We start from the raw sequence: 23,478 nt of genomic DNA, 5'->3' as shown, positions 1-23,478 counted from the left end.
CAAAAAAGCCTGGCTTCCACGCCTTTTCTCCGAAAATGCCCGCACACAGACTCTGTCTCCGTTCAAGAGAGTGTGCAGTTTCAATTCAAAACAATTTTGTGAATCTGGGTATTTAATATCTTCACTTTTCTCCATTCTGGAATTGTTTTTTTTAGACTTTTTTTTCTCATTATAAAAATGCAAAAAACATAAAGTACTCGGTGTATGCTGTTACTGCTGTGAAAAATCAAGCTATCTTTAAACACAGAGTTAAACTCTGTATGAGAGAATATATATGTATTGTGCTTATCATTATGTTGTGTCATTATGTTGGTTTGATCAAAAAGACAGTGTTCCATTTGGGATTATAGTGCAGGCTTGTGAGTAAAAGTGGGACAGAGGAATGGAGTCATATAATCAATGCAAACTCATTTATTATACAAACAAACATCGCTGCTTGATCCAGATGGATTTCCTTCATGGACAGGTGGTGGCATGGCCTTCCTTTTGGGCAGATGGGGTGATCAGGCTGATCTGGTTTTAGAAAATATGAGCACTAGGCTTGTAATCGTGTCCTTTCCTTTGTCTCCTTGTTCTTAGAGGAGTGTGCATACAGTGAGTGATGAGCTCCAGCAGCACTGCCTTGCTCCACACCAGTGCCAGCCAGTTCCTGCTGATGGTGTAAGCTCTTACTGCGGGACCAGGCACAGGCAAGACACCTTAGACACAATACTGCTCTGATGCATCAAATGTGGAGTCATTTTAGCTTAAAGAAAAGGGTTCAAAACCCAGGTCCTTTAGGTAGACTCCAGTCTTTCATACACTGTTTGCTCGCTGCTCATTTTAGACCAAATCAGTCTTTTTATCCTGAAAATATTTTACTGCCTCATGCAGCAATGACATCATACAGTGATGGCACCATGTAATTCAAATTGTGGGTTATTTTCACCCAATGTTAGTTCTTCTTGAGCTGCACATCAGATTTCCCCATCCTTCCACACTTGTTTGGGGTAAAGTTCCACACCCTCAGGGGTGATTTACAAGGCACATTACAGGTACAAGCATGGTAACATGGGAATGTTGCAGATAAATCAGCATGTATTATTTCAATTTGTGATGATAAAATAAGAATCACATGCAAGTCTGTTTGAACATGATAAGAACAGGAAGAAACATTCAGTCCGTATTTTGCTGGAGATTGTCAGGATTTTCATATTATGTAGCAGGCAAACCACTACAATGGAAGTGAGAATAGATGGGGAAAACAATGCTTTCCTAGACTGCAGAACATAACTGGATATTGTATTTCAGTTGTCACTGAAATACTCTACCATCCGTATATAGTCTCACATTCAGCTGATAGGAAAGCAAGGAAAGATAATAGTTTAATAAATTAAAATTACAAGATTCATGCTGCAAATGAGGAGCATTATCTACCTTAATGAGTCCCTATCATCAGCTAAGAAATGCAGGTATAATGGAATCAATGGGAAAGAAACACCAGAGGACTTCATGCAAATTTAAAGGTATTTTAAATACAGGGACAAGACAGATCTCTCAGTAACTTTTCTGGAACACTTATAGAAAAAACATAATCATGTGATTAAAACATATTGTCAGAAGACATTTGTTCCTGATGTCTGCACTTGCATTCCCAATGGCCATTTCAACTCGGTAAGACTTGTCACCCCATATTATAAAAAAGGTTGCTTGTGTATACAATATAATAAAAAAAATAGTTTGTATCTTAAAATCTATAGCAACATGTTACAAGATTTCTCACAAAGTTAATTGCAAGGCCTGACAGCGAGGCTCATAAAAGAGACAAGAGTCAAAGCCAGCCCTTGCCTGAAAAGCTTGCAGTCCTACAGATGGACATAGGTTAAGACAGGGAGATGCCAATCAGAAATTGTTATAGGTTAGAAATCTGAGAGGAGGGAATTTTTTCTTCCCCCTGCCCCCCACTGTAGGAAAGACAAAAGGAGTTTGAATGGAAAGGGGGGTGATTAGCATTACAAAGGACCTAGCTGGCCAGGCCACATTCCTACCAAATGGCCCATCAGAAACTGGGGAGAGGGAAGGAGTTATGGGGAGTTGATGGCCACCCTGGGACAGGACAGGTGAGACTGCTGAGTTCTCTCTCTGGAACAGAAACAGGGTCTGTGTGCGGGCATCTTTGGAGGAAAAAAGCCTGGAAGCTGAGCTTTCCGTTTTTTTCATCGTGGTGAGGCCTGACCACCGGCCTGGCCGGCTTGCACACTGCCTCGTGACTCCAGCCGGGACCTACTGGGTTTCATCGGATACCTGAAGGACAGTGAGTATGGTTAACCTGTATTTAACTGAGTAGAGGGAAGGAACAGAAAGACTTTCACAGCCAATTCAGGATGTAAGGGATGGACAAGCTTGCTCAGTTAGGAGCCTGAGTGCCAGGTTGTTGTCAACAGCAACAGATAAAGACGGCAGTGAGAGGATTAAGGCCAAGAAATAAGAAGCTTGGTGTCACTAGTGTGTTAAGCCTGAGCTGCCAGAGACACTCTGCAGCACAGCACTGGACACACAGCAAAGGGCCAGGAGTGGATTCATGATTCACCAGTGAAAAACTAATAAGGTAAATAGTTCAAGAAGTTTTTCAGGGTTAACACATGAAGCAGTGAGTTAAGTTCCATACCACAAATTTCTCTCTTTCCTCCAGAACATTTGCTCTCTTTGGCCCATGCCATGTACTAGCTTTGTGGACTGCCTGGATCCTTCTCAGGTACCGTCAGTTTCCATCATCTCTTGTAAGCATCCTTTTCTAGAGTGTCCAACAGTTTCTGCAGTTTCTGTTTAAAGCATGCACACATCTGCAAGGTCTTCACTACTGACCAGGAAGATGGTGCTCGCTTTACATTAGACTCCTGTACCTCAGCTTTTTGAGTCTTTAAAGGCTTGACACTTCTTAGAGCATATTTGATCTACCAGTTTCTTCTCCTACATTTATTTGTTTTGCAAAACTAACATAAATATTTTCACCTTAAGACTTCATTTTTCTGACATGAGTTTTTGTATTCATAGAATTTCAGTCTAAAGAATGCAAAATCTTTTCTTCACAAAAATACACCAAGAATAATGCTAGTAATTCTGCTGTGACCCAACTCCAGCTTTTCCTGGTTTATTTTTACTTAGGCTGTCTGACATAACCAAGATAGATTTTGTTTCCTAATATGAGTATTTTATCTTGCCTTATAATTGAAAACAGATCAGGCACTCAACAGATCTGTAGGAGAACAAGTTACCCATACAATATCTTTTATATGAAATACTAAAAAAGTGTGAGTTACAAGAAAATTCACTAACCTATTTTAAAAATTTGAATGTATGTAGTAGGATAGTGCATTTTAGGATATTCCAGTAAGGTGGGGTTTATTAGCTAATAACTATTGCTGTCTAGCTTTAAAGATAAATATAATTGGTAAAAAATTAATAAACTATAGAATTAAATACTTAGAATTAGGCAAACTTGTTCCTCATTCATTGAAATACGATTAGTAATATTTTCATGTCTTATTCTGCCTTCTGGAGTGCTTTAAGACACACAGCATATAACTAGGCATTAGAGAATGTAATCCTGACATTTGTCCCTACAATAAAACTTAAAAGATACCACTGGCCCATTCTTTTCAGTATAACTTGGAAACCTGAATTAATTTAGAATTAATGAGTAATGTTACACAGGGAAATATATTTGACATAGCTGTCATTAATCTCTTCACTATGAACCAAGGCTAAACAGACACTTTTCCCTTTCAACTCTCCAAATATCAACCACACAGAGGTTTATGGCTCACAGCAACAGCTGTAACACTGTTTAGGGGAGAAATTTTGCAACAGGAGCCAACACAAGAGTTCTCATCACCTTCTGATTGCAGTAGGAATGAAAAAGTTTATGTAAGAAATTTGCATAAAAGTATAGCAGATTTTAATTCCTGCACCAGAAAGAGAGGATGGCTTCAAAGTGAGAGTAACGCCAGACAAGCGGTAGATGAACACTCCTATCTTTTCTGTCCTACTAAAAAGAGTGGAACACAAGCTATGAGGCAGTGTCCCTTTCCCAACACATAGCAGGCAGCCTCACACTTAGCATTTAGATTAGCAGCTGCAACAAAAAGCCCCTTAAGCAAACCTGAAGCTGCCATTTCCACAAAGGGTGCAGAAAGCCTACTAACCTATAACAGAGTATAAAACTATTCTAAGAATAGAAATTAAAAGATACAGTCAACTTAGTAGAGAAAGCCAGGTACTTAAAAACACAGCAAAAATCATCTGTATTGTTGGTATGGTCTGTAAGGAAGAAGAGTTAACAGGAGTTACTGAGAAATTGATTCAAACAGCAAATCTCCGCTACTTCTTGCCTCTGGGAAGCCAGGTGTACACTCCTGGGGATATCAGGAACACCCCCGGGGACAGTGTCACAGACATATGAACTCATCAGTTTTGCTTGATAAGAAAGGCAGAAATACCTAAAACTCAGCCTAAGATCCCAGGAGACAACAGAAGCAGGGATGAGATTGGCAAGTGAATGAGCACCAGTTCAAAAATATCAAAGCTCCTAGAATATCTCCATGTCTCAGTAAAAAGGGATGCAGATAAAGACTATAAATATTTTATATGTAATTAGTTCTACATTTAACAGTGATTGCAGAGGGGAAGACTAATTTCTGAACTTGTCATTCTGAACAAGGACTCTCCCTGTAGACAGACACTGATTAATGATACCATCCTCTGAAATCTGAGCCACAGAGTCCTTCAGACTTCAAGAACATTTTAAACTGAATTTATGTGTCCTTCCTAGTTCACTGAGCTCACTGTTTCATTGTGTCATATTTGCTTACAAGAGAAGAATCAAGACTATAACTGGCCGATATTTTTCATGTTTTCTCATAGCACGTTGACACAACATTTGGGAAAAAATTATAATTTTGAGCAGCAGTGGTCGCTCTGATCATATATAAAGGAAAAGTCATGCACACTGAAGAACTGCATGTCTTTGTCATTGCTGTTTATGTTTCTAAATTATTTACAGTTCACATTTTTTACCTGATCTCATTATCTGTGTATCACAGTGGCACTCTACTAATGAGACTAAAATGTATTCTCATCAAGAGGATAAGCCACTTTGACTTGTTTTAGAGAGAGATTCTTGTAGCTGGACTATCTTCACTGTCTGGCTGATGAACTCCTTCCATGTTTTCACTTATTTAACCTGGTCCAAAGTGCAGATGATGGTGAGTCCTGAAATCCTGATCATTGCAAAAACCCTTCAAGGTCACTGTTAGGGATGAGCAGTGAAAATTAGGGTCTCTGGCAAAGAATCACAGATAATGCTTGAACTGATATCCAAGCTTATACTTACTGGTATAAGCAGAAGTATAATAACCTCAGCTGTCTTACTGTTATTTACACTTCTTAAATTAAGGTTTTCACTTTTACTCTTTTCAGGTATAATCCCTAAAAAGTAAAACTCCCAGGAAATTCACATACTTTTATGCTACTGGATCAAGTCAATCTCTCTGGACTCTCTGCCCATCTCCAGGACAGGAGGAAGGAAAGGTATGATACTGCAAGCAGAAAGACTTGTGCCAGAGACAATTCTTCCCCAGCATGTGAGTTAATTATAAAGTCTTATAGAAAACTCTAGGTTTCTGATAAGCAAATAGTAAAAAGACTTTATTGCTTACACATTCAAGGTAGATGTATCAGGTTACAGAGGTTATAGCTTCCCAGCATACCCTTGTCTTGTGTGGTACTTCTGCCACTGGAAAATCCCTTTCCCCACTTCTAAAGACATCCCGGATGAAGTCAACCCTGATACTGTATATGTTTGGGAACATGAGGAACAATCCCGACAGATGAAATATTTTAATTTTGTCTCCCTAGCTTGTGACAGGTTAAATGGATAAAAAACAACAAAAAAATGCCTGGCAGAGACCAGGAAGATTGTCAGCTGGTCATAATTTCTATATCCAAGTGAAAGAGAAAATGTGTCATCAACAAAATGGATACTGGACATGGCTCACTATTTTCATTGTAACTTCAGCTGGGGATGCATTGCATGTCCCATTTATCTACTAGGCACATCAGAGCAGGTGATAAGTGCAATATAACCAAAGGGCAAGTTAGGACCCTTGCCATGTACTGTGGAGGCTGCAGCCTCAAATCTGACATCCGCTAGAAGAATGAGTTATAGAAAGATTGCGGTGGGGGAAGGGGAAGTGAAGAGCGATACTGCTAAGAAAACAAGACTAAATACAATTGGCTTCACGCAGAAAACCCGAGTGGAGCACCCTCCTATCCGAACTCCTGACACTAGATGTCGTTGGCACCGCACCTCCCGAGGCACCAGAGCCGGCTCCTGTGGCAGGGCTGTCTCAGTGCCTTGCTGCCAAAGGCCTGCCATTTGCAACATGTAGGAATATACAAACCTTTTGTTCTTGTTGTTGTAAATATGCTTGCCCTTTTCTTCAGCCTGTTTGTAGTACTATTGTTTCAGATGCAGACTGGTGCCTGAACACATAGGGTCAGTCAGGGAAGGAGGCTATGGAGAAATCTCAATTCCTTGAGAAAGTCCCCAACACCCGCAAGAGATGTCACACACCTGTAATTCTGTCCTTGCATTATGTCAGTAGATATACAAGACACATGTGGACAGATACCTCTGCCTGTGCACATTGTTGACAGGCAGGAAGGGCCTCCTATTGCTCCAGTTTCATGTGCTCTTTGTAGGGAACCACAGGGCAGCATCCTCTTCACACTCAGCATGCCTTGCATTTTTCTCTGAGAGTGATGAAGGACTGTCTTCAGTCATATCAGCATTTCAGTCACATGCAGGGTTAAAGATTTATCATCCTTCAGCTTGGTGCAAAGGAAATTCCTGTGCTTTCTCTCATAACAATTCAGATGTAGCTGGGGGTATCGGAAATAGTGTATTAAGGTTGCATCATGAAAAACACTGATTAATTAAAAATAGAAAATATTCCTACACAGTTGGCAGGTGGAAGATCATGTTAGAGAGAGAAAAAAAATGCCATAAAAAATGCCATATTAAATTAATGGAACATCCAACTAGCCCAGTAACTTTTCACTAACAAAGTTTTCCTAAGGTAGAAAAAAGTGATGTTCTTGATGATTAGAGAATTACTGATCTCCAGGAAAGGAAATGTTTTCATTGAATCCTCAAGAATCAGAGTTTACAATTTACTCCAATTTTTATATTTAGAAACCTTATTCTTATGAACCGTAAAACTCTCTTGAGGTATTTACTGATTCTTAAAAACAAGTAACTCCAAGATTTGATTAACTAGATTGTTCTACCCTGCAAAGCATTGAAACTCATGTTTTCATACTACAGTTCTCACCCATGTTTTGAAGAGTGCTTCAGAAGACGGAATGTTTTTAACTGAGTGGTGCATTTCTGAATCCAAAGTATGTGAAAGAGATTTTATTGTGTCCAATTTTGGGTCACCTACTGCCAGAAAGATAGATGAGGCATCCCAAGGGATGATCAAGGACATCTGCGTCTAGAGCACCTGCCCTAAGAGAGGCTGAGGGAGCCTGAAGAAGAGATGGCTTCAAGGGGGGGCCTGATAGCAGCTTTCAAATTCTCAAGCTGCCCTGAGATCCAGCTCCATGCAGTGCAGCTGCCTTAGTTTCTGGATAGCTGAACACATGAGAACGCTCAAGTTCGCTTCTGCTAGCACAGGAGCAGAGTGCCACAACTCCTTATTTTCCCTCTGCTTTTATCCCTCTCTCTGTAAAACAGGAAGAACAGGACTCTGTTTTTCACCTTTGTCTGTCTGAGCTGCAAATTCTTCACCTCTCACTATCAATGTGTGTGGTATCTAAAGCAGCTGATCTCTGCTAAAGTTTCTCCTCACAGCGATGACATAGATAGATAGTGAAAATCATTAGAGTGCTCAGTTAAATTTCCTAGAGTGGTTTCAGAGGTTGAGGGCTGCCATCTGCAGTTTTTAGCTATATTTTCAAGGATTAGGTTTTTCATAAATCAGATATCACCAGAAGCTATTGTTCTCAGGGATCACTGCACCACTTGTAAGAAAAATTGCAAGTTATTTATCATCTGCTTAACAGGCATAATCTGCCAGACAGCTCTATGTTCAAATAAAGTGTATTGAGACATAAAACAGGCATTCTTCATCTGTAACAGTGGATTTCTTCATTTAGCCTTTGGATAGTTTTTCCTGAAACTGTGGCAATCCCATTATGCTTTTACTAATTTTTCAGAAGGACTCTTTCTTTCATGACTTTCTTAATGCTCCTTGGTCTACAGGCAGCACTAGCAGAACAGTATTTTGGCAGCATCTCTGACTATATCTTTAGTTTCATGGTGTTTATTTTTTATTCTCAAAATAATCCTTATGCTGTAGTGTACCTTTTTGTGTAACATTAAATATTGCCTAAAAAGGATATTTTCCTTTTGGTTCAGTGATGCAACTGGGTTTGATGTTGACCCATATAAGGATGCAGCACATTAACTTTGCTAGATTTGAAGTACTGGCAGTCTTCTTCACTCATTTCTGCAGCCAAGGGAAGGGATCTAGTAAACACCTCCACTCCAGCCATGCACCCTGTTTCCAGAAAGATACAAGAGAAGTCATCATGGGGACTTCTTCCTTTGCAGGAATGAATCAGCTTAACCAACAGGATTTGTTTTGGTACACTCTATCTAATTTGCTGGAGAGCTTCTGATTTACCAGAACAAAATGTCATAGTAACAGAGTTCGATAAACACTAGTACTTCCCTCTGCCCTAAACAAGAACGAGTCGTTGTCATCATGAACTTTCTTCTACTTCCTTCAGAGAGGCCAAAGAACACACCTTCAATGCAAGCCAAAAAGGCTACGTTTTCTGGTTTGGTTCCTGCGAGTGGAACACGTCAGCCCCTGCAGTGCTGCAGTATGACTGCAGGGAACATGACTGACCTGACTTCAACACAAGGAAGAAATCCTTGTGTTTTCAGCCTACTGTGCTTTGCAGCCAGGAGCACAGAGGTAAGACAGTTACACGCCTACTCAGGAGTGCCTACAGAAACCATGGTTCCTGCAGAAAAGCCCTAACCCAGTACATTGAGGGTAAACCCATTCCCTCAAATTTGCACTGGCCTCATGACAGAACTGCTGGTTCCCAAGCGGCTCACTCAGTTTTGTGTTCTTGGCTCCTGCCATGCTTCATGTTCTTGCGTCTTCTGCATTTCTCGGTCTCCTCACTCACATGCAGACAGTTCTGCTGGGTTGAAGTTAATATTGTATGACTGTTTTCTGTAGGAAAAAAAAAAGAAAGAAAAAAAAAGAAAGTTCTTTCTTCTTTTATTTTTAGACTATGGCACAGTTTCAGATGATCCTGGGCTCATTTCTACATAAACTGACACTTGCAATTAACCTCACAGTTCTGTAAAGAAAATAGTTCTTAAAAACTAAAAAACCTCCTTTACCTCTAGTAAAAAGGCTATGGAAGTAAGCTGAAACCCAAGCCAGAAGGGAGAGCTGCTTCTCCCTGATGCTTGCTTGCCTGCCAGCATCACTTCTGCCCACTCCCCCAGGGAAGTCAGGCTTTCTGGTAAGTGGGAGGCTTATCAGATGGTGTCTGTCTACATCAAAGATCAAAAAATGCTGTTACACAGAATACAGAGGTGTTTTGTTTTGGTCCTTTTCCATAATTTTTCCTAAAAAATATGCCATCACAGTAAGAATATAGCTTTTATAAATGCTCCTTTAATAATGGCTCATCATTCTTTGGGAAACCATAAACACCCTACTGTTTCCCTTCACTTAGGAAATTAAACATCTATTAAAGAGAGGTTGTTTATGCTTAGAAGTCTTTCAGAGTGTTAAGGCAGTGCTGCAATATATCCTGCCTTCAATATACTTCAGTGAATACAGACCAGCTCTATCATTTGAAAGCATTAGCATCTGTAGGCTAAATATCACTGTTAGAGGACAGTATATCATGCTGGATCTAACAGCCCCAGAGGTGTGGCTGCACCAGCCATGCCTCCAGATCCAACCAGTAGTGAGGCTTAGATGTGTTCCCGGTAGACCCATGTACGCAGAGGACACATATGTGAAATATATGCCTATAAACATGCCCAGACACACAGATCACAGATACACAGAGCACTCACTTGAACACTGAGAACCCATAGGAAATCTGCCTTTCTTCTTCCTTTCTTTTCAATACTCTATCCTCTTCTCTCAAGGTTCTTTCTCCGCTGGCAAACCACAGCACTGGTAACTGCCACACCCGAAGTGTCTGTGCACAACTTGAAATGCAACTGAAATTAGTGTTCCTCAAGGAAAGGCCTCATTATAAACTCAACAGTCTTCTGTTTGCCTGCCAAAAGCAGACAACAACACAGCTCTGTAAGGACTTAAAGAGCACAGTTGCCTGCCTCAAACACTTGTTAAGGCCACAGAAGACTTTGCCATGAGATAAGCACAGAATGGAGCAACAGGATGGTGCTAACTCCAGGCCTGATGGAGGCATGATCTGGTCAGCACCTCTTGGGTAATGCATCCAGACAAAAATTCCCACTGTGGCAAACTGTATAAAGAAGCAACTGCTTGTACACATATCACTGGTCAAACAAAGACCACCCCAAGTTATGGAAGAGATGGCATCTGTGACCACCACCAACCACCGAAGCCCCTCCAGTCCCAAATATACCTCCAGGGACACCTGGAACTTGGACTGTAAGCTAAGCTACCACAGTTAGAACTTGGTACTACTGTCTGGGTGTTATCACAGACCTAGGGGGAGGTTAACAAAGCTGGGGGAGAAGAATGTAGCACTGATAATGGACACAAAGATTGCAGAATCTACAGGCCACAAGGAAAGCCAACTCAGCAACTGTGCTGAAGTCAGCTCCATCATCTTGGAGTGGGTAAAAGGTAATTCTGGCAGGGGGAGATGGTGGCCACCAACTCACAACCTACTGACCCAAGAAACCCACTGACTCAAAAGAAGAGAAACACTGACCATGCAGACTAATTAGAATTAGAAGAAAGGGAATCATTTAGCCAATAGAATAAGAGGACTGTGTAGTCAATGAGCATTAACTATTTTGTTTCCTAAAATGTATAATGAAAAGTTGTGAATGACCTTGGGACCCCACCACTAAAAAGCTCAGGTTGAAGAAGGGCCATTTGGAAGACACTGGATCTGCATGTGGTGACTATCTTCTACTTGATATCTCTCTCTTTCTTCTCTCTTTTCTGTTTCTTTCTATCTCTCTACCTCAAATTCATTGTTAAATGAAATCCATACTATTGACTTTGGCATGTAGTCTTGTTTGCACCTGGGCAGAGGCATCTCTCAATAATGGGATCATAACAAGCTCTGTACTGGACACAGCTGTACTTAGGTAATGTACAGGAGACTTGGTGTGAAAATTATGGTCAGCTATCAAGTGAGGGTTAGTGGAGGCATTACAGGTGTGATGAGTGTCACAGGGGACAGAGCAGGAAAATTCCAATAAAATATAGTGAGAGGAGTGTATAAGGAGTACACAAAGCTTTAGAACTCAAGTGTTATTAGTTCCATCATTAATGTAATAAGTTGTTCTGCTGAGACTTCTGTGTAGAAAGTATGTCTTTTTCTTAAAGACACTAGAACCTCAATCTTGCCATTAGAGGAAACTTTTAATGTCATAATTTCCACCTCAGTATGCAAAAAGGGCTCTGTACTTGTGCTATCTCAGCTGGAATGCCTCAGGTAAAAGCAGACAAAAAGAGCACTTTGGATTAAAAAGCTTGCCTAAAGTATGCCTTGCTTCATTGATTGTCTTCAAATACTGAACTCCCTACTGATGTTACTAACAGGCACAAGGGTGTTGTCGTAGAACTTCTGGCAAACAATTGCAAATCCAAATTTCAAAGGTCCCCTGGTACATACAAAAGAAAATGAATAACAATATGAGTTTATGTAAAGTATTTCTTATGGGTGCATAAATGTAAAAAGCATTCTGTACTTAAGTCAAAATTGTGTCATGATTACAAGTTACTGCTTCTGTACTGCTGTGAATGAGCAGCAGCAATCCTGCAATCCTATACACAGAGTTTGGCTGGGAACCATTAGGATGCTTTCTGAAATTACTAAGATGTCAGTTATGAAACAACATTTATGCAAAAAAAAAGAAAAAAAAAGACAAAAAGGAGACTTGCAAAGCTCAGGAAGATGCACTTATTAGTCAGTGCCTATTCATGCACTGACTAATGTGAGATGTCACTTGTACAGAACCCAATGTGTCTCCACAGCCTGAAGCAGTGGAGGCCCACAGGTGGTCTCCAGACAGCTACAGACTTCCCTTAGATCAGAAAATATTCTGCTTAAAGTGGGTTGATATTTTTTACAATGCACAGTTCAAAATTATAACTGTCTTCCCTAGGGTGTTGTGTCATTTTCCTGAACTCATCACTCTTTGAGACTTTGCTGTCTGTACTCTTCCCTTTCCTCATTCTCCCATTTCTTGTCAGTATAAGGGAATAGAGGAAACCACAGATACACAATAATTGTGTCCTTGCGCTCTTACAACACAGACTGATGTTATAACCCAGAATCTCATGGTCTGGAGGCAAGAGGATCCAGATGTGCTAAATAACAAGATACTTCAGACTGAAGATGCAGGGTAACACTGAAAAAGCAAAGACAAACCTTGGATGTATTAATTACAGTATTTCAAGCAGAGACAGAAAAATATCAATGTTCCTGTGTGAAGCATATCTGCTATCTTCTCTGGGGTAATGCATATCTGGGGTAATGCATATCACTGAGACTGAAATATGGCCAGAATGACCCTGAATTCAGAGACCCTGTCACACAGGGATGGCTTGGTTTATTTAATTAACCAAAGCAGCACTGACAAGTGATATGATCATTGATTACAAATACATTGTTGCATTGTTATGAGAAGAAAATTCTCTCAGAGTGAGAGAATAATTTGTCACTACTAATTATACTCTCATAATAAATAGCTTCAGGGTAGAAAAACAGGAAAACAGCTCTGAATAAGAATTAAATTGGGTTTGTGAAACAGTCTTCCAGCTGCAATAGAGGATGCAAAAAAGATGTTAGGGCACACTTAGGGCAGGTGAGAGATCCCCAGGGGAGCCACCATGGCTCCCAAGAGCAACTGGGGGCACTAGGCCAGCCTCAGCCCTGGGAATCAAACACTTCCCTGGGGATTGGAACAGTGCAAGGCAAGGCCAGACTATGCCATCAGCCCATGGGTGGGTCTGGATCAGGGGGCCCCATGACTGGGCAAGGGAGCTGGACACCACCATCCTACCATGTCACTGGGGCTGGGATGGACCCCCAAGTAGGGGCTGAAATGGCATCCAGGGCAAGATGAGGAGAGTTCACCGTGGGCTAGGAAGGGACTACCAGGCCTCTTGGTGCCCCCAGGATCTGGTGAAAAAAACCCCACAACCTAGCTGTTACAAAATTGGGTTATGAAAGTCATTCATTTTACCATGCCTGTAGTAGTAAAGGATGATAACTGATGCACACAGAGTCATTTCCAGTCCTATATTCCCATGCAGTGTGAAGAAATGGGGCAGTAAAAAGACTCCTATGGTTAATTCTTCCCAAAATCAATACAATATCTGGATCAGACATCTAAGAAGAAAATTGGGCAAAAAAATTGGTGCCAAAATCCTCTTTTCTGCTTTCAGAATGAGTCACTCAGATGACAAAGGCTGGTAGGCATTTGTCAGTTCTGGGTACATTTGCCAGACTACACCTTGAGGACACAGACCACAGTCAGAGACCAGGCATAACATCTGCAGTTTCTCTAGAGATTCCAAAGTGCTAGTCTCCTTGATGCAGAGGAGCAGTCATCTTCTGTTGACTCAACTCTAAATCTGCCTCTGGACATTAAAGTATAAGCACTCAGTGATCTGTCAATAAATTTCTCAACAGCACAAATGATGCTACACCAGTTTAAGCACAGCCTGTCTGGAAGGTCCATTATCACCAGAAAGCCTTCCTTGGCACAGCTCACTACTCCCACTGGAACTGTACAACCACTAAGTGGAGAGGGCCCTTGGTACTCCTCACCTGACATGCTTATTTTTGTCAATTTTCTTCAGGCAAATAATATGCATGAGAAAGAGAAGAGGAAATCTACTGGCTAGTGAAACCCTGTGAAAATATTCATGACAAATTAATGAGCTGAAAGTCCTGAAGGGGGCACATAGTGGCTCATAGAACTGTTTACTCAAAAGACATATGTTCTACAGTTCCACTCTTTGCAAATTCTAACCAGACAGTCAAAAATATTGGTCATTGTAGCTCTAGAGCTTCACAGAGCATGTGTAAAAACTCTGACTAGAAAAACACTTTCTATTAAGCACGATTCTATTCTCCTGTGACAGTACCAGGTTCTTTAGAGACTCAATGCAGCAGTGTATTTGGCCACGGTAGGGTTGTCACTGTCATCGCACTGCTGAGTCCTGCAAAGCCTGATGTGCTAAATAATGGCTTTTAGGCACTGGAGGCCATGGCTGAGAATATATACAGTACCTATGAATTCCCTGTTCTTACACTGAGAGAACCAGCATCTGAATGATTTAACAATTCCATCTGCCAGAGATGCTTTTAGACCATAAAACCTACACATTCCTGATATAGCAAAGGAAAAACAAACACTCAAACCAACAAAACCCACCAACCCAAAGCTTTTAGCACATAATTTACTGCAATATATTGGGAGGCATAAACTGGATGATTTTAAAAGTTTTTTAAAATCCGTACTGGTTGCCCTAGATTATGAGCGTTACTTTAAATTTGAATGTGCTGCCTGAGTAATTTGGATTGAAGAGGAAGGGGGGTAAAGCACTCTTAGTTGCTTTCCTACATGTGTGTAAAAGCTGGGTAGCACGGCGCAAGAATGGAGGTACCCAGACAAAACTAACAGTTGATGCAAAGCCAGGTGAAAATTCAGCCTCTGAATAATTTATTAAAGTAACAAGATTCAATTTACTCTAAATTCCTTAAATGCTTGTGGTGTGATCCTGTATCCCAAGTCTCTGAGGTAGGTGCCCTCTGGACTTTGTCAGTTCGAGTTCACCAGGCTTTGACTGTTCAAATCTATTAAAACATAGGCTGGATGCAATATTACAAAGGTATTAATAAACATTTATTTACAACTCAGATGTGGTCATCAGCTTTGTTAGAACACATGGTGTTATTTATAATATCTTTTTGAATAAAATTGCAGGAATGAACATGGTATGTATATGTGCATATCTGTGCCTCTGCATGCAATTAATACATGGTTTGCTAAAGAGTAAAGAGTGCTGTTAGAATTTGGTGTCTAATGTGGATTAACGAGAGTTATAGTAGCTGACCAGGGAGGGTGAGACAATACCATCTCCAGAAGTCCCTTAATCATGTTTTTATCCAACAATAAAACTTTTTTATTATCAAATAACTATTATAAGTTAGAGAAGCATGCAGGTCAGGCCCTCAGTACCATGCAAATCCTGCATGCAGTTGTTTGTTGGGGTCAACACAACAGGCCACTGACATCTCTGACAGCCCTGGTAAGCTCTGCCAGTCCAGCAGGAGTCACGCAAGGTTCATAAAGGCTTCTGAATGACATGTGACACTGCCTTTTTTCATGGGTTACTTATGATCTCTACAGCATGACAACATTTCTTGACAGTTAACTTCGTACTATAATTCTCTGCATTTATGAAAAGTCTTTCATCAGGGGATCTCACAGAGCCTTACAAGAGATGGATTTTGTTTTTTAATATAGTAAGTTTACATAAAAACAGATTTCATGTACTGACTCTGCTGCTTTACTCAGTAGTCAAACCTATTTCTTTCTTAATAAGTATGTCCCGTTTAACCGTCTCTCATCACCAGAACTGCATGAATTTCTGTCTGCTTTTTCTCTGTTCTCTGGAGGAACCTGTCAGGAGTAGAGTAAATGACATTCATATGTGCCAAATAGCAGCACAGGACCACTCACAATCTAAACTTTCTTAAGTAGAGATCCATTGAGAACAAAAGGGTGAAAACCAAAAAGTCTCTTTCTCTGAAGAGGAATTAGTTAAACTTGTAGGGAAAAAGAAAACCAACAAAAGTCTACACAAGTAACTAGAATCCAGTATACCTGATTTTTAGAGGATACTTAAGGATAAACATGTGAGAAGCTGTTATTAGTACATGGATCTCCTTTGTCAATATATTTAATTTAATTGAGCTAACTCTTGAAATCAGCAGACCCATTTTTTTTAATTCTGGCTGAAAATACTTTTTACCATTACTATAGTACATTCTTCTCAGTAATGGGTGATTTCTGCATGGTTTTGCTATGACAGAAGTGAAGATGTGACCAAGTACAGGAAGAGCTCTGTGTCACAAATTCAATAATTTCTAGATTTTTTTCTTTTTTAATGAGGAATGTCACTTGATGTCATCTAATGAACAGGCCCCCAGGACAATTTAATGTCCCCACCAGTAAATTCTGTTAAGCTTCCTGTTTAAGACAGGCCTGACAACATGTCATCATTAACAGCCATGCCAAAATCCTAAGGAACATCAGGAAGTTCTCTTTCTAAAAATTAAAAATTCTTGTATGCTAACATCAGTCTACCATGAGGTGATCGAAAAGAGGTGTATGCTTATAGTAATTCATGGACACATAAACTGTTCCAAAAGCTATTTTTCTCCCTTTTCAATTGTTACATAGCCCAAAAGTGCCCACAGATTGCACAACAATCAATAGATTACTGGTTAAATCAGTTTAATATCTCCTCATGGTGTTTCCATTATATATATATATTGCAGGTGATGACATTGGTGCAGCATCATAGAGATTTAAGTTTTAACTTCTATTTAAAGACCTAATTGTCAGTGGTTTCAGTGGAAAGAAGGCAATTAAACAGGATTTAGGCATTTAATTCCCTTAAGGATGTAAGCCATTGTCTTTCCGAAGTAGACAGATTACCATCTCTCTCCCAACAGTTCAGTGTTGATGATTTTAGCTTTTGGCTCTACAGGCTCTGTGAAAGTTAGTTATTATATTTGATCCAGAAATTCTAGAAGAAATTTGGATCATTATCAGCTATATTTAGCAATCCACTTGTAAAGCATGAATAACTCCACCATTAGAAAAACAACTTTATCCTAATGTCTGCATACAGACAAATAGAGCTAAGAAGCTCATGTGAAACTTCCCACATTTAATTTTTGTTCTACTACTTCATATCTGTACACTTTTGCACATACATTGAAGCACTCTGAAACTGGAAAAAAAAAATTTTTCTTTTTGTCCCATCTGGCAACTATTAAATTTGCAGATGTTTGAACTTTACAGACCTAAAGTTATTGGAAAGACTCTTACTTGGGCTTTGGATTAATATCACATTAGAACTATTTCTTATGCAATAGGAAGAGTTTCTTGACATTTAACGCACTGAATCACCAGAGTGTAGTAATTTAAGAAATTGGTTACAAATGGAGTTAATCTAATCTCACTTAAGGAGCTTCTCAGTTAAGAAGATCTGATTCCCCTTTCAGTGGGGTCATCTTGCCAGACTCTACTTAAAATCAAGCTCAGAGAACCATGGAAAACAAAGGTCTCTGAAGGCTACTTTAATAGTTTGGAGTCAGATTTTGACTACATGGAAAATGTTACTAACCTGTCTACAGTTCAATTCAAGTCTATCCTCATAAGTGTTGCACAACTAAGAGTTCCCTTTGCCAGACTGAGTAATCCCCCATGTACAACATCCTCCATGAACATTTGGGTGGTTTACATACTGGGATTGAGAAAGTCCCTCTCCCAGAGCTCTGAGTAAAGCTTTTTGGATAACAACTTTTTGTGGATACATTATCACATCTTCTGAACCAAATCCTTCTTCACCATTTCAGTAGTTCCCTGTAGTTAGATGAATTATTCTGTCACTACTGCTTTTCTGAAGTCTTTTGCCTCTTTTTTGTTCCCCTTGCCTACCAGGCTTCTTTGTAATTTGCATATGTTAGTCTTTGTCTGCCTCATTTGCTTAATTAAGAATATGCTTCTGCTCTACTAATGAGAACAAAACCGAACTTCTAAAGAGCTTGTGAATGTAGAATGGAGAAATTGTCTTATGATTCTAATTCTTGGAAAGCAATCTATTCTCTGGCACAGGATTAATATTAATGTTAGAAGCAAGAACCTTCTCATGCCTCAAGATATAAGAAATATTCCCTATGCTATTAACTATGCTATAGGAACCTTGACAATATACAAGCCACCATCAGAAGGCTGAAGATCAACACTTTCAAATCTGGGTGCCTCAAGGTAATTACTTTAAGCTGCTTCTATTATAGGTCAGATTTTTATGCTGGTACCACATACATACCACACCCTCTCTTAATGGAAGCGAAGGAACATATATGTGTTCACAACACCTGAAAATGAGGGAACCCTATTTCAAGGCCTACATGGCATTCCTTAACACAGCTTTGACAATTTTAGCTTGGATTCAAGCTGTTAAAAATCAGAGCACAGCGAATTCAAGCAAGTGAATGGTACAGGAGAGCTACTGCATCCCAGAGGGCTGTATCTTACAGTGTGCATGTCACATGGCAGTCAAAATTATTCTGGCTCTCACCAGTGGCATCAGTGGTATGTTACAGGGAGCAGAGACTAGGTCATCAGCGAAACGTGACAACTATAAATGGAGTGGCTGACTACCAGCTGCAAAACCAGCATGTAGAAAAGAGCACCATGACTCAAAATAAAATGCTGATGTCAAAATTGAATCCCATATATGGCATCAAGAGCTTCAGCAAATGAAGGACACTGTCTAACCCTCAGGGGTATCCCAGGTACATCAGTGACAGCTGGAAGCCAATGAATTTTTTAAAAGTTCATGTTTGGCCATAATATCTTTTTTTTATTTTTAATAGCTAAAACTCCTTGTATGACGGGAAACTTCATTTTTCTTTGTATCCAGTATACTCTCACATTTCTCCTCATGTTGATAACAGCACTGTAACCAAATATTACAGCCTTTCTTGTCAGACCAAATCAACATTTAGAAGGGAATATGTTTTGTTTATAGCTGCACCTCACTACAGACAGTGCATAATAGATCTCCAGGAAGAACAGAAGCTTTCCTGGTTTAGAAGCTATGTATTCCTTTTGTTGTTGACTACTACAGGTACAGCTTCTCCTGTGCATGGCAGTAGACCTGGAAACATTGCTAACAAGAGTATCTACAGCATAGCAGTCATCATAACAAGTGTATAAGGTGTTCTATTACATGACAAGTCACTCTTGTAATTCCATATATGGTATAGATCCTTTTTATGCCACTTAAGCTTGTTTAAAAAGAGGGGATCTTTAACTGCTCAGCAATTGTTGCCATTGTAAATTGCCTTATTTAATTTGATTTAGGCTGCTGTGAAATACAGAGGTATAAATAGATATGGTTTCCTGAGCCTCCATTACATCTATTTCAGTCAGGATAATTTTCAACAGAGTAAAATAGAGTAACGCAAACCCTTTACAATGTTGCAGGCACCAGTCAAGCTATGTGCTCAAAGACATCACATTCAGGTAAAGCTACATGTAGGGAAATTTACAGTACTCCCAGGTGGTGTACACTTTATGCCTTTAACCAGGAAAACAATTGCTTTTCTTCTTACTTAAGGCAATTACAGAAAGTATTCTAATGCATATGCCATTTTAAGTGTTACCTCTGTAAGTGACTGAATTCAGTGAAGGAATTCGTCTGGAAGTTAGCCAGAAGCAAAGAATTCCATGGGTTAATTATGCACCATTCCTTCTATCTCTTCTAAATCAATTGCCTCTTGATTTCAATGTCTGTCCCCTTAAGAGGGTGAGAAGGATCTAATTGCCTCCCTGTGGACCACTTGTGACTGCCTATCCCTGTGAAATTCACTTTCACAGTTCAGTGCTGTATTTGCAACTTAACTTGATGGAAACTCCCTCCTTCCCCCTTCTTGTTAATTATTTTGTCATCTCCTCAGATTATTTCTGATACATTTCCTAACAAGATGTTCAAATCAGAATGCTGTATTATTGATGAAAATGCAGACTGGGCTGATACAACAGGTTTAATTTCTTTCTCCTCCTCCCCCCCCAAAAAAATTTACATATAATTTTCCTTTCTTCTAGGCACCGAAGGTACTAGAGAAACAAATTTTTGTCAATGTTACTGACAAAAACTACCTTTGTTGAGGTAGAATTTAGTTTAATAACGTTATATCCTTGTAGTACTAATAGCTCCAGGTAAAGCTATATGGATTCAAACATAAAGACAGCTGTAGCTTCTGGAGAAGTGGGACTAACGATAGTATTTCAACAGATAACCCTGTGTTTCAGAGCATCTGAGATTAACATTATATATCTTGGAGAAGAGCACAGAACTTAAAAGTCCATATAAGAATGATCCTCAGCCTAAAGAGCCAACAGCCTTTTAGGGCTCCCACAGTTTTTTCCAACAGACTGAGGTCAGAGAGAGACACGAATTCTACAACCATTCCTTATTGCTGGGGCATGTGGAGTACGAGTGGTTACTATTCCAATTGTCTCACGACATTCAAGCTTTCCCTCAGATTTTCCCTTGGCTCTCTGACAAAGCTAAGAACCTGTAAACGTGGGAAATAGCCAAGGCTTAGCTCTGTAACAGCTGAAGCTAACATAAATCTGTATTGCTGGTTTTGCAATCTTCCTGTATCCATTTAACAATATTCTTTTACTTAAAAATCAACCTGGCAACAATTTCATTTGTTTCGGTCCAGTTCGGGTCTCACATCTAGGAATGGAAACACATGAATACCAGTATCTGAGCAAGAGATGGGGGAATAAGGGGTGGCCTGGGGAAACAAATCTGGGATTGCAGTAACCCAGAAGGAGATTCTCTTAAACTGCAGGGAACTTGATCTTCACCACCTGGAACAAATTCTGTCTGATCTTACAAAGGTCAGCAGAACCAGAATTTCACACTAATTCTTAGTATGCCTTTTTATATATTGAATTATCATGTTGCTTGCTACAGTACTTTTAAGAAGATGGTAACTCACACTATTATATTTTTTTACCTTTTAGTGTATATCAGTATACTGGGTTCAGAAAATATTCATCATAGTCTGTCTTTTATCACTGATTCGATGATCAGCATTCTGACACTGACCCCATGTGAATCTAGCTGGAATAAAAATTCAGTACTCAGAGTCTTGTTGGTATTTGTAATAAATTTATTATTAATAATATACAATTCCTAAAGAATACACATATTGACATCCGGTGATTTCTAAAATGTTGTTATAATAGCAGCAGATATGATGTGTAACATTAATTCTCATTTCAAACTTCTTGTTTCATTCCTGTTTGACTATTTGGGAGCAGATTTCACTATTTAGACCTTAAAACATGGAGAAAAACCAGCTGCAGCCTGGAAGAAAAACAAAACAACAACCAAAACACAGCACGAAGAAGTATTTTATTTAACATTCCTTTTAGAAAAGCTGATGGCTACTCAGCATCAGACAAAAGTTGTATATAAATGCAATGCTATGCTAAGCGATGCGGAAATACCAAGACTGTGAATTACTTTCTAAGGAGTTGTTAACACGTGCCCGAGGCTATACTGCTGAGTTGCAAATATAAAGGGCGTGTTTTCATCAGTATTCAAGTCATCTGTTAGTGAGCAAAGGAGAGCAGTAAACAAAGGTAAGAAACCGCAAAAAGTTGCTACGAATTTTTAGAAATTCCATGTGCTGAGAAATGCAACAGCATACTCTTTGATTTTTCATTACTTTCTTAGCTAATGCTCTGAAGTGTAGCCATAAGTTCACATACTTTCCTCACAGAAACTTACATTCTTTCTGGCCCAGAGCCTTAAGCATAACATTAGTATTCAACTCTCAGTACGTGGACACCACCTTTGATATCACATGCCTAATGGTATATATATATCTACATTCCCTGGAGAACTGAGGCTGCAGGTTATGAAGCTTCTGGAATAGAAATTGATCCTTACATGTTTCACAAGCCACTGTATGTACCTCTGATCCACTAAGTAAAGAATATGAAGTACATAATAACATTTCAGCATTCTCTAAAGCAACCTAATATGATGTCCATGACATCACTGTGTATTAATGCTATGAAGATGAAGCATTCTTGAAAAAGACGTAGTTTCCAAATAACTGACACATGTTTTAGTCTGTGTCCAGCCCAGGGACAGCAGGCTTTTCCATCTCCACTTGTACGCGGGTGCAAACTGCCATTGCAGAGAGATCTGCCATGTAGGCATTCAAGAGAAGAGCTCCAGGACCACCTGGGAGCAGTAACTTCTTCAACTACTCCTAATAAATCTGCAGCCAAACATAAGTCAGCTGTGATTCCCCAAGAGGTTTAGTGCTTGCAGCTTGAGCTTGCTGAAGACGTCTGTTCAAAAATACCCAATACTTAAAACTACATGTGGAAACAGGAAAAAATTTCTTAGATCTTCTAACCAGGTTATTAAAAACTAAGTCAAGTCTTTGCAAAAGGAAAAGTAACAACTCATGAATTCAATTCTCTTAAGAATGGAAACTTCAGGAGTACCATGCTGAGTCTTATTGAGAAGATCCAGACTTGGACTTCTTGCCTCTCAAATACTTGAGGTGCCTGAAAAAAAAATCTTCTGAAACTCTGACTCCAGATTTTTCACAGGAGTTTCTGCAGACATACTTGCTGCTTCCAAGCTATGGCCATCATTTGGACTTTTATGAGAACTTAGTGAATAAGATACCTATAATGCATTAGCTACATAATTTCAAGCAATTATCAAATTTGAATTAAAAATCTTAGGAATGTAAGTAGAGGTCAGTGCTTTAAGAAACTACAAAGGCAGTCCTTGGAAGTACGTAAAATACCTTCTATGAACTAATGTAGTTGCAAAAATGTAAACAAGATTCTGGGCATGTTAAGATTTTATTTATATACATAAGAGATAATACAGCTTTGATTCACAAAAACTTCTTATGGCAAACGTAGAATCTTCCTTTCATCTTAGCATGAAATATTGACATAATAAATACATGCAGATTCATGTATTTCTGGAAGATCCTATCAGGTGAAGGAAAAAAAATCTGGTTTCATATGGCTAATTTGCTTTTTAATGGACATAAGGCAATCGATTGAGAGAAATGTAACTCTCTGAACACTGAACAAGGGAAAAACTCAAATACATTTAGCGCAGAAGTGAAAAGCACAGAAACTTCTTTCAGCAATCCTAGTTGTGAGCAGCCCTTACTGCTCCTTAAGCAGAGTGGCTGCACAGGCCAATTCAAGACAGGTTCTCAGGAAATTTCAGCATCCTTTCACCCTGAAATGTTTACACCACTCGACATGAAAGGCTTTATACCTTTGTACTGCAATGATGATTCTTTCTGCATTTGAGAATCTGAAGCTTTGCTTCTCTTCCTCCCCCC

Source organism: Manacus vitellinus, unplaced genomic scaffold (genome assembly GCF_001715985.3).
Source record: "Manacus vitellinus isolate BGI_N305 unplaced genomic scaffold, ASM171598v3 scaffold_0_pilon, whole genome shotgun sequence".
Taxonomy (NCBI): Eukaryota; Metazoa; Chordata; class Aves; order Passeriformes; family Pipridae; genus Manacus; species Manacus vitellinus.
This window is presented reverse-complemented; position numbering follows the sequence as displayed.